Source organism: Malaclemys terrapin, chromosome 2 (genome assembly GCF_027887155.1).
Source record: "Malaclemys terrapin pileata isolate rMalTer1 chromosome 2, rMalTer1.hap1, whole genome shotgun sequence".
Lineage (NCBI taxonomy): Eukaryota > Metazoa > Chordata > Testudines > Emydidae > Malaclemys > Malaclemys terrapin.
This window is the reverse complement of record NC_071506.1, coordinates 43,229,998-43,242,267: the sequence shown is the minus strand read 5'-3', so window position 1 is coordinate 43,242,267 and position 12,270 is coordinate 43,229,998.

Here is a 12,270-nt window from a genome sequence, read left to right as displayed (position 1 = left end):
GATTCCCTGAAGGAAAAGAGGAGCACTAATCTTAAATTGTGACACTAGCTATGGTGTACTTTGATACTTAAGGTTGTGGTTTTAAGGATTTGATGTTTTTTTGTATTAAAATTGTATTTTGTATTTTTTTTGTAGTTTTTGTATTTGTATTTCTCTTATAACCACAAGTGCCAGGAGGAACCATTTTGCAGGTATAGATGTACATTTCTATGGGCTTCTATACTTTGGGAAGTTGCATAAGATTAATTTTAGTTTGGGGTTGGTTTTTTTTTTTTTTTTTTTTTTTTTTTTTGAAGTGCCTTGTATCCATGTACAAGCATTATTTAATCAAAATTGGTGTCTTAGGTAACAGTAATTAATCCTCTTTGAAACAGGAGTAACTCTTCAGGATATAGTTCCTCTAAGGTTCATGTGAACACATTCCTAACTACCTAGCTTCTATCAGGCATTCCCTGCTATCCCATAGTGCATTGCTTTATGCCTGAATCAGTTTACCTTTGTGTCTCCACCGCCAGAGGAGGAGCATCATCTTCACCAGACATTACCTCTGTTTAAATGCTGGCATGGTGCAGGTATATGCGCTCCTCTTCAGTACCAGATAGTGCTGAGTTAACACATTCAGTTGTATACCCAGGATAGCAGTGATGCTGCTGCCCCAACCCCCAACACTGTCCGCTTTGGCATGGATCCCTTCACAGTTCCTGGTCTTGATTACCACCTATGGAGAGCTGCATATCCAGTCCGAGCTGGAGAGAAGAGTAACTGGAATGCAGTCATCTACAAGATGCTGTCAGAGCAAATGAAGGTGAGTGGCTGCTCCCAGATCTTGTCCCAGTACCAAGTCAAAACAAAGGAGCTTCTGCAGAAGTACTTGAAGACAAGGGACAAGAACAGGATCTCTGGTAATACTCCTACTACTTGTCCATATTATGAGCAGCTTGACTGTTTCCACCTCCCCCACCCCCAAAGAATGATGTGGTGGACATTTTTTTCCAGAAAGCAAACCAGACAACAGTGCAAGCACCCCAGGACAGCATGGTAAGTGTCTTTAGACCTCACATATAGTATGGGGTCTGAGCAGGAGCACAGTTTTCCAGACAGCCAGGAACTGTAGGGCATGCTGGACTCAGAGTACATAAGAGTCCCACATGTACAGCCACCCTGAAAATACTTCAAAGGGAACCTCTGCTAGTAAGTGTTGTGCTGTATTACAATAAGCTGTACAGGGAAAGGGGATTTAAGCTTTTTTAGTTACAGTAATAACATAAGAAAAGCCATACTGGATCAGACCAATGATCCATCTAGCCCAGTATCCTGTCTTCTGACAGTGTCCAACACCAGGTGCTTCAGAGGGAATGAACAAAACAGGCAATTATTGAGTGATCACTTCCAGCTTCTGACAGTCTGTCTCCCTGGTTTACCTGCTCTGCTTTTAATTGCAACCTCCCCACTCTCCAAAAAACTGGCATCCTGGCTGGAGTGTTAAAGCTATAAAGGCTTTCTTTCCCTCAAGTGCCCAATCCCCCAGTCATCAGCCACCTGGACTGCCCCTATCCCATCCTTTCAGAACTGCATGCGATTCACTCCTTTCCCTCCTTGTCTATCATTGTTCTACCCATGTCAGCATCACAGTGCATGAAAACAACTCAAACACATTGCATGGCAGGCATGTTGTAGCAACAGACAAAAACAGCAGTAGAAAAATGTATTTTGGGTCATAAAACATTACTACAAATGAGATTTTAGGTACAGTTAACTGTTGAGGTAAATTGCCAAAATCAGGCTCCACAGGAATTCCAAAATGCATAGAGATTGCAAAGCATTTCTAATCACATCCTCAGCATTGTTAAACTTTTTCAGAAACTTGGCTGAATGCAAACATTGGTTTATTTTGCTGTGCATGTTGGACTGAGGTACAGGTGTCAGAAGAGATTTTCAGGTAAAAGATAGTGCTCCACTTTGGCACATACATTGCAAATCCCTGTGGCTTCTTGGGCATGCCCATGCAACTGGTGTTTTCCAGAACTCAGTATCTTCCCACTTTGCCCATTGCCTTTTGTAACAAGACCCCTCTGTGTCCACTGGGAATCGACTGGAATGTAACATACTTTAATACAGGGATCGGCATCCTTTGGCATGCGGCCCTTCAGGGAAATCCACTGGCGGGCCGGGACGGTTTGTTTACCTGCAGCGTTTGCAGGTTTGGCTGATTGCAGCTCCCACTGGCCACGGTTTGCTGTCCCAGGGCAACGGGGACTGCAGAAAGTGGTGTGGGACGAGGGATGTGCTGGCCACCACTTTACGCAGCCACCATTGGCCTGGAACAGCAAACCGCGGCCAGTGGGAGCTGCGATCAGCCGAACCCGTGGACGCTGCAGGTAAACAAACCGTCGCGGCTCACCAACGGATTTCCCTGATGAGCCACGTGCCAAAGGTTGCCGATTTCTGCTCTAATATATGGACTCATTTACCCTAGCTACTCCCATGAAGTATTTGTATAGGGATCCTAGAAGGGAGGAAGTAACTTAGAAAACAGCTCACCATGCCAAAGCAAACCCCCACATGGGAAGAGAAGATGGGACTGGCATTAGAAAACTGCAGGAAAAACACTCCAGCAGTGTTGGCATAGGGCTAGCATTGTGACAATGTGTAGCTTTGCTTTTTTCCTGATTTACCTTAGTAGCTACATCACCACTGCCTCTGTATACATCAGCCTTATCACCTGCTAAAATGCTTTCAAACTGCCAAAGTAGGAAAAAAGATGAGTGGAAAAGTTCAGGAAACTAATGCCTGCATCACACTAAAGGGCCACAAAGGCAGAAAGAGGGTATCCAGGAGCAATCCCAAAGGCTTCAAAGGCAGTGTATGGCCCTGGAAAGGGACATGATACAGAAGCCAACAACTATGCTACGACATCTTTTGTTACAAAGCAAGCACTGTCCCCCACCCTTGTACTGTCATGCGGACTATGGTGAACATACTACACCTCTACCTCAATATAACGCTGTCCTCGGGAGCCAAAAAATCTTCCCGCGTTATAGGTGAAACCGCGTTATATCAAACTTGCTTTGATCCACCCCACTCCTACCCGGAGCACTGGTTTACCGCGTTATATCCGAATTCATGTTATATCGGGTCGCGTTATATCGGGGTAGAGGTGTATTCTGTGACCTCCCTTTCAATCAATCTAATTGCAGGTGCTTCCCATGCCACTCAACCCACCGGGAGATAGAGAAGCAGAACTGTTTCAAGTGCCCCACCTATAGGAGCTTGTGAGCACTGTATTCTGGGCATGCCATGGTTCCATGGGTCTTAAGTTTGCATTGTGTTCTTAGTTATTATTCAAGTAGTCTTATTTGTTAGCTAAAACCTTTTTTTGCATAACATCTGAAAAAAATCCTTGTGGAACAGCTCCCTCATCAATTATGTAATATCACCCTTATGGTCTCAAGTCCTAATAAAATCAATACACAAACACCTTTCAGTCATTTCCTTGGTTACAGTATATTCATTACACAGCTATGTGCTGGCTGCTGTAGCAGGAAGTGAGAGCCTGAAGCATGAGCCTGGTGCAAGGCCTGAACCAAAGGCAGCAAAAGTTATGCTGTGAGCAATGGTCAGGCCCTGTCAAAAGCAGGTGCTTGCCTGCAAGTCAGTGTCCAGTACATGAACTCGGCACCGGTTTTGCTAGCACTGATAAAACACACTGAATATGTAAACACATTAGGCCAGCAAAAGAACACCCCAACCTAGCACATGATAAAATGGTTTGACAAAAGTGATGAATAGTGATATGTTGTCTGAAACATCAGGAGTAAAAGTACCCGGGGAGGTAACAAACATGTCATGTAACACCAGTTGTTTATCCCAGATTATCTGTCTCAGTGTATAAATGATGGGATACCTTGCTTTAACCCTTTGTCTGGCCTAGGGGGCAGTGGAAAGTCCCGCCACTGACTGAGCAGGTCTATTGTCATGGGCGTACATGTGTTAGTGTACCTGTAACTACTGATCCGGGGCACTAGCACCATGCTTCGTTGGCAATAAACCTGGCTAGGTGCCTTCGCGATTAAACCAAGTCTTGTGGTCTTATTGAGAAATTTGATCAGAGCCTGCTGTACAAGCTATCTGGCCAGAGCCAGTGCAGCATACAGAAAGAACACACACATGCTGTCAAACATCTAACAGCCTCAAAGTAAGATCACAATGTCTCCTTGTCCCTGCTTCTCTAAGCACTTGGGGCAATTTTCAGAGGCACTATCTTTGGCTGTCCATAATATTCAGAAACTCTTCCCTTCATCCATTCAGGGTATAGCTAATCCACTCTTGTCTCTTGGCCAGATGTCTAGTAAACATTTTTATACACCAGGCAAACAGAGGGTAAGCTAAGTCTCCCAGAATGACAGGAGGACTCATAACTTCATTAATTTCTGTATTGGGTTGGAGAAACAAAAATTACCTTGCTCATTCCAGAAAAGAGGCTTGAGTTTCTAAAGATCCTGGCATCCTGGACCTTTCCAGACCACCCCATGTTACTATTAGTGAACCTTCTAGGGTGATCAACCATGCCTTGTGTCACCATAGAGACAAACCCCTTCCTATTGATAAAGACTTCAGCCTGGTATGGTGGGAAGGAAAAGCACATGGGTCCCATCAATAGTCCCTTTACCGTCTGGGAACCCTTTCTCTGCAAGGTCAATCTGTGCATCACCAAGATTTATGATGTGGCACAGTAGCACCCACTGAATAGTACTGCACACCTCCATGACAACACCCATAACAGTTGACCTACCAATACCACACTGATTAGTTACTGACCAGGAGCCAGCGGGCATGGTGAACTTCCCAGTTGTGATGGCCACCTTTCTCCACACTGAGAGGAAAGCTCATGTTGGTGTTCTGCCGCTGCAGCTCCAGAGTGAGCTCTGCACTGAACTCTAGGAAAGTGGTCTTCCATATCCTGAAGTTATGCAACTGCTGCTGGTTATCCAAGTTCTGTATCATTATCCTGTTTCCCCAGTCAGTGCTAGTTGACTGAGCTCAGAAGTAGTACTCTACTGAGTAAAGCTGCAGAAGTAACCGCTCAATTTCATCCTTCTGTAGTCATATTTCCTCCACCAGTAGTCATATTTCCATGGATTCAAAACCCTCTGACCCAAATCCAGCCAGCTGTGTGTTTGCCAATATGTGCATCATCCTATTTATTCTAATGACTATCATTATCACAGTGCTCAGCAATGTGTCCTCCATGCTGTCTGACAGCAAATAAAAAATGGCAGTAGCAAAATACAGATGAATTACGGAATACCAGGAGAGGAATCATGAGAGTTTACAGAATTCCTGTAGCTTCTGGTAGGCATTCTATAATGCAAAGCAATATAATGGAAGAAAATCCCAGAATGCATAGAGGCAAGTGGTGGATCATTGCACCATGGGGTAACTGCTCAGAATGCTGTACGGTTAATTCAGAGAAGTGCAGACCTGTGTGGACACAGTGATTAACAAACTACCATACATCAGTATAATAAAGCAATGTGGGCCACACTTCAGTTTGATTAGTTAATTTGCTATATTTAGAGCAAACATACTAATCCAATTTAACATCCCATGTAGACATGGTCTAAGCTAGTGATTCTCAACTAGGGGTACATGTACCCCTGGGGGTCCACAGAGATCTTCCAGGGGGCACATCAACGCATCTAGATATTACAACAAGCTATATAAAAAGCACTAGTGAAGTCAATACAAACTAAAATTTCATACAGATAATGGCTTGTTTATATTGCTTTATATACTATACACAAATGTAAGTACAATATTTAGATCCAATTTAGTTATTTTATAATATGGTAAAAATGAGAAAGTAAGCAATTTTTCAGTAATGGTATGCTATCACACTTTTGTATTTTCATATCTAATTTTGTAAGCAAGTAGTTTTTAAGTGAGGTGAAACTTGGGGTATACAAGATAAATCAGGCTCCTGAAAGGGGTACAGTAGTCTGGAAAGGTTAAGAGCCACTGCCCTAAGTGAATCTGCCCAGACATCAGACAGTTTGCGTCCTCACTTTTGCTTTCAGGCATTTGCTTAAGCCAAAAAAGGAGGCCAAGCAAGGTCCATTCTAAATACCAGGCCTTTGAAATGAAATAACATTTTCTCTCGGCAGTATTTTGCTGTTTTTTTAATGTTTAAAATATTTTAAAATGTCTGGAAGACTAAGGGATCAGAGCCTTTTCATTATTATTATGTTAAAGGTTAGTCATGTTAATGGGGAATTTGAATAATCTTATTGGCTGCTACCAGGGCCGACTCTAGGCACCAGCAAAACAAGCTGGTGCTTGGGGTGGCACATTTTTAGGGGCGGCATGGCCGGCGCCAGAATGCCGCCCCTAAAAATGTGCCCCGGCCGCCCTAGCTCACCTCCGCTGCTGCTGCCACGGCGCGCGAAACAGCTGGTTCGCGTGCCGCTACTCACCCTCCCTCCCAGGCTCTCAAACCTGGGAGCGAGGGGGGAGCAGCGGCGCACGAATCAGCTGTTTCATGCGCCGCGGCGGCTCAGGGTCTCCCCCTCCCTCCCAGGCTCCCAAACCTGGGAGGGAGGGGGAGACTCCGAGTGGCCGCGGCACGGCGCTGCTTCTCCCCCTCCCTCCCTCCTAGGCTTGAGAGCCTGGGGGGAGGCGGCAGGGCTGGGGATTTGGGGAAGGGGCGGAGTTGAGGCGGGGCTGGGGGTGGGGTAATTAAATAAGCGGGGGGGGGAGGGCGGCCAAAATTGTTTTTGCTTTGGGTGGCAAAAATCCTAGAGCCGGCCCTGGCTGCTACTTAACTCTTTTGAACAGTTATCTGTTCCTCCTCTTTAAAGTTTGCTTGCTTAAAGGGAAGCATACTTTGGGATGAGTTCATTCGTCCTTTGAATTCTGCATTGAAGTCCATTCTTGTCTCTCACCCTTCTTTCTCCACAGTCCTATTTTCATTTTAAAACACCCAACTAACTGCCAAGTGCTGAGCCTCCAAATTCTGGGATCTGTGCCAGGACAGAGTCGCTACCGTCACTCTCCATGTTTTGTTTCTCATTCCGTGGGTGGAGCAGGGTGTGTCTGAATTCTGTATCAGCTCCACTTCCCACAAAACCACATCCTCTCTCATCTACAGCAAGGACACCTGTAGAGGTTCACCCTTAACCCAGGAAACTGGCTAGCCAGTATATTCAGGGGTAAATTATTTATTCAGCACTGACAGCATGTTTCATTGCAGTGCAAACAAATCATTATTGCCCCTCCCTGTAAGAGTTTGTACTCTAATTTTAATTATGTACGCACATATATTGTGAATAGCAGTTGCAACTTTTTTCCACACTGTTGTAAAATGCTAACACTGCTAGCACTTATTACACTCTTTAGTTTAACATTATTGATGCTTTTTAATTTTTCTGTTATAGAAAACTTTCCCAATGGATGAAGTAGTATATGTTCACTTCCCACCGCCCTTCTATCCCACCAGGCTCTTATCAGGTGATATGTATATTAGAATTGTCAATAAACAATATTGTCTTATTATAACAACTGCTAATCTTAACTACTGGCTTATAGAAGCCAAAGTTTGAAACTAGTTCCTGATCTCTTTAAACAATGATGAAAATTACCTTCCTCCTTGGCATGCATAGATTCTTTTTTTAAACATCTCAATTTTAAAATGTCTTTGTTTTGCATTCCATTAATGGAAAGTGGATGATGCTGTGTGTTTTGGGCTCTTTTAAATGCTTTGTTGGTCCAGGTGCTGAAACCAGCTCCATGTCAGCTGTAGCAGATACATTGTGTTATCTTCACTAAAGAAACCACAGGTAGGACAAAAATCAAAGTCCATTGGCAGAAAAGGTTCATTGGGAGAGTGAGCTTTCCATCTCAATATGATATTTTCTGTCTTATTATCTATCCCTTTCCTAATGGATAGTGGATGTTTTCAGAGAACTATCCACAGTGACTCCAAGATCTCTCTCTTGAGTGATAACAGCTAATTTAGACCCCATCATTTTAAATGTGTAGTTGAGATTATGTTTTCCCATGTGCATTACTTTGCATTTATCAACATTGAATTTCATCTGCCATTTTGTTGCCCAGTCACCCAGTTTAATGGAGATCCTTTTGTAGCTCTTCGCAGTCTGCCTGGGACTTAACTATCTTGAGTAGTTTTGTATCATCTGCAAATTTTGCCACCTCACTGTTTACCCCTTTTCCCAGATCATTTATGAATATGTTAAATAGGACTGGGCCCAATACAGACCTCTGGGGACACCACTATTTACCTCTCTCCATTCTGAAAATTGACCATTTATTCCTATCCTTTGTTTCTTATCTTTCAACCAGTTACCAATCCATGAGAGAACCTTCCCTCTTATCCCATGACTGCTTACTTTGCTTAAGAGCCTTTGGTAAGGGACCTTGTCAAAGGCTTTCTGAAAATCTAAATACACTATATCCACTGGATCCCCCTTGTCCACATGCTTGTTGACCCTCTCAAAGAATTCTAGTAGATTGGTGAGGCATGATTTCCCTTTACTAAAACCATGTTGACTATTCCCCAACAAATTATGGCTATCTATGCATTGACAATTTTGTTCTTTACTATATTTTCAACCCAGTACTGAAGTAAGGCTTACTAGCCTGTAATTGCCGGGGTGTCCTCTGGAGCCCTTTTAAAAATTGGCATCACATTAGCTATCCTCCAGTCATTTGGTACAGAAGTTGATTTAAATGATAGGTTACAAACCACAGTTAGTAGTTCTGCAGTTTCACATTTGAGTTCCTTCAGAACTCTTGGGTGAATACCATCTGATCATGGTGACTTATTACTGTTCAGTTTATCAATTTGTTCTAAAACCTCCTCTAATGACACCTCAATCTGGGACAGTTCCTCAGATTTGTCACCTAAAAGATGTACCACTCCCCTCCCCTATTTTCCCCATAGCAAGGGTAACCCGTTAAGTATCAGAGTGCAAGTACCACCTTCCCATTCACTCAGCACCACTCTAACCTTTGCATTGCCACACCATGAGCATCACTTTCCCTCTCATCCCCCTCCTATATTTCCTCTTCTAACTCAAAATGAAATTCCTGAACAAATGCTGTTGTGCTTGTTGCTTCCCCCACCTCAAAACACCTTTACATAAACACCTGTGTCTTGGGGCAGCCCATGTCAGTAATTTTCTTTGTTCCTTCTTGTGGGGTTTTCCCCCTTTCTAGGCATTCTCTTTTCTACACCTCATTTCCACTTCTCTTGTGGAGATCTGCTAGGAGGGGAAAACCCTTCCCTGCCTCCCACTGCCATTCCTTGCCTGCTTGCTTGTTTTCTCCCCTCTTCTCCATTTTGGCAAAATACTTTTTCTTCTCCAGCTCTCATTCCCAACTTTCCGATTTCAATGCTCCATCCTCTGCTGTTTAAATGGAGTGGAATGCTCATCTGCTAACTTCCACTCCTTTTGGACTCCTTACCCAAGGAACAAGCTCTTTTCTACCAGAGAGGAAGAAACGGACTTGAAGGGAAGCAGTATCAGGAGCCAGATAATAGTTTGGCCACTCTGTTACGGCCAAGGGCATTGCTCAAATGTTCCTATGAGGAAGCTGGTTTATGTCAGCCTGGTGCAAAGCAAACAACGTGATGGCTACTAGGCTTTTTTCTTGAAAAATTCAATGAAAGAGTAGACACAGGAGTGGGCAGCTCTGTTAATAAATGGCAGATATAGAATATGCTAACTTGAGTCTTTTTCATTATTCAGGTTTTTTTGCTTGCTTGTTGTACTTCTTATTAAACTAATTGTAGGTCCTTAAAAAGCAATGTTTGCCTGTTTTGCCTATGGAGATATAGCACTAGAGATTCCATGATCAGAGTCTGTGCAGAGTTCACACCTGTTAATCCATAATCACACTATGCTATGCACAGAAGCCATGTGAATTGCTTCAGCTGAAGGGTACGGGTAGACACAGGAATATTTAAGGTGTGCCTGAACCAGATTTTTAGTAGTAAGAATGTTCTAGAAACATTTGTATGGTTGCATGTTTCATTTAACAAATAATTTTGTTGTGCTTGGATGGGTATCTAGAAATGCCCATTCTACCAGCTACCTGCTGACAACAAGGGACCACGCTGGCAATCTTAATAGTCAATAGAGCAGAAACTTTTCTTTACTGAAAAATGCAGATTGAGGTTGGCCAAAACATTTTGGGAATTCACATCCAATTTGCTGAACTGTTTAAACAGGAAAAAAACTTTAAAAAATTTCTGAAAAAAATCAAAACATTACATTTTGACATTCTCTGAATGAAATTTTTCAATTTTTTTTGTTCAAAATGACTTTTAATTTCTAAATTTACAAACATTAAAAGGTAAAAACCCATCAGAAACAAAATGAATGTTTTGTCTGACCAAAATGATTTTTTTTCTTTTTGGTCCACTGGAAAAAAAAAATCTTTTGGGATCAGCTTGAAAGAAAAGATTTTTTTGGTTTGAAAAATCAGTTATTCACACAGCTCTACTTGTAAATAAATTCCATTACCTTTCAATACCCTGAAGCAAACGTGAATGCCAGTGCTTCACCTAGCAAGTCAGTGGTAAGGCAGGCTCTGCGAAACTATGGGAATAGTTCAAACAGCTCAGTTTAAGCTCTTTCAAGTTATGGATGACTAAGCAAACTGAGCAAAGCACAAAACCTTTCATAAGGGTCCGATTGTGCCGCGCCAGAATGTGGCCATGCAGAGAAAGAAGGTAAAGCAGGCTCACTGAATTGTGGGCAGCAGGGAAGAGTAGGTGCTGCATGCCTGATATTTCCCCTGAGGTGGTGGGAAGAGAAGAATGAGGATTCCTTCCACCCACCCAACATACATGCTAGCTAGCAGGAGAGGAGAAGAAAAGCTTTTTATGGGCTGCAGTAATAACTTTCTCTCCTTTTCTCCCTTATCCTGGAAACAAGTATGGAGCAGGGAAGGAAAGATGACTGTGAGGTATTTTTTTCCCCAGAGCTCCTCCTGCTGCCCCTTACTCAGGGGTGAGCTTTATGGCTTAATGCAGCCCTAAAGGAGTATGTCATCCATTGTAATGACTTCACAGTGCAATGAGACTGTATGATGCAGGAAGGTCATTTGACTATACCACAGGTTCTCTGTCTATACCAACCCACTCTCGCCTAAATGCAATACATAAATGAAACTTTCCAGGATGGCATATATCGCCACATAATTTCAGACAAACACACGGACAACACATCGAGTTTACCACCGCTTGTCAGTGGAAGACTGGGAAATTGCAAAACTTGTGATCAAAAGGGCTACAGTAGCTGTAATATATGATATTTGCTCATTAGGAAAGAATCTGATATTGTTCCTCACATCTTAATTACAAAATTAATCCAATGTGACTTGGCCCTGCACACTGTCACATGGGCTGAAAGCTACCAGAAGGACAGCAAAAGAAAACATGATGAGAAACAGGAAAAGCATTGGGTTGGGGTAGGAGGAAGGTGACCAATGAGCTGACACAATGGTTGTGTGATGCCCAGTTTTATTCAAAAACTGTATTGGTGATTTGGATGAGGGTCCCCCATACCACTTTTGCATTATGCTGGGAGCATTGCAAACACATAATCAGGGATTCCCTGGTTCCTGCCCTGGCTCACCCCCAATGCCACTCTCTAGGCCAGTGTGCTGATTCACCAGACAGGGACAGAAAATAAAGCCCAGCTACAGGTCTCCATTTCCTTTTGTTCAGGGCTTGCTTTATTTCCAAAACACAAACTCAAAACCAGAACAAATCAGCTGAAACTACTGAGTAATAACCAGCGGAGGCCTTACCAGTTTCAGCCAGCTGGGAGAGGACAGGACAGGACACATCTTTCCCTTGTGGTAGCCCCAGCTTTCATGGGAGAGAAGACACATTAGCAGCCTTTTCTGTCTACAATAAACACCTCCTCTGCACCATCACCACCATGAGGGCTGCTCTTACCCTGGGTTTCTCCTGTTTGCTGCTTTCAGCTAAAAGGCAAAGAAGTCTTATAAATGGTCACATTTTGGATCCTAACCATGTACCCTAAGGCTACAGCTCCCAGTTTTAAAGGGTCCAAGGGCAGTAGTAGGCACACTGGGATGCACACATGCAGCCCAGTGTTCAGTGCCTTGTTACATACTCTTTATACCAGCCTACAAAAGTGGTCCCTACAAATGGGACTTTCTCTCAGGCTTCACCCTCAAGGGATGCAGAAGCCCTCTGGTGTTGCCTCTCCATTCCCT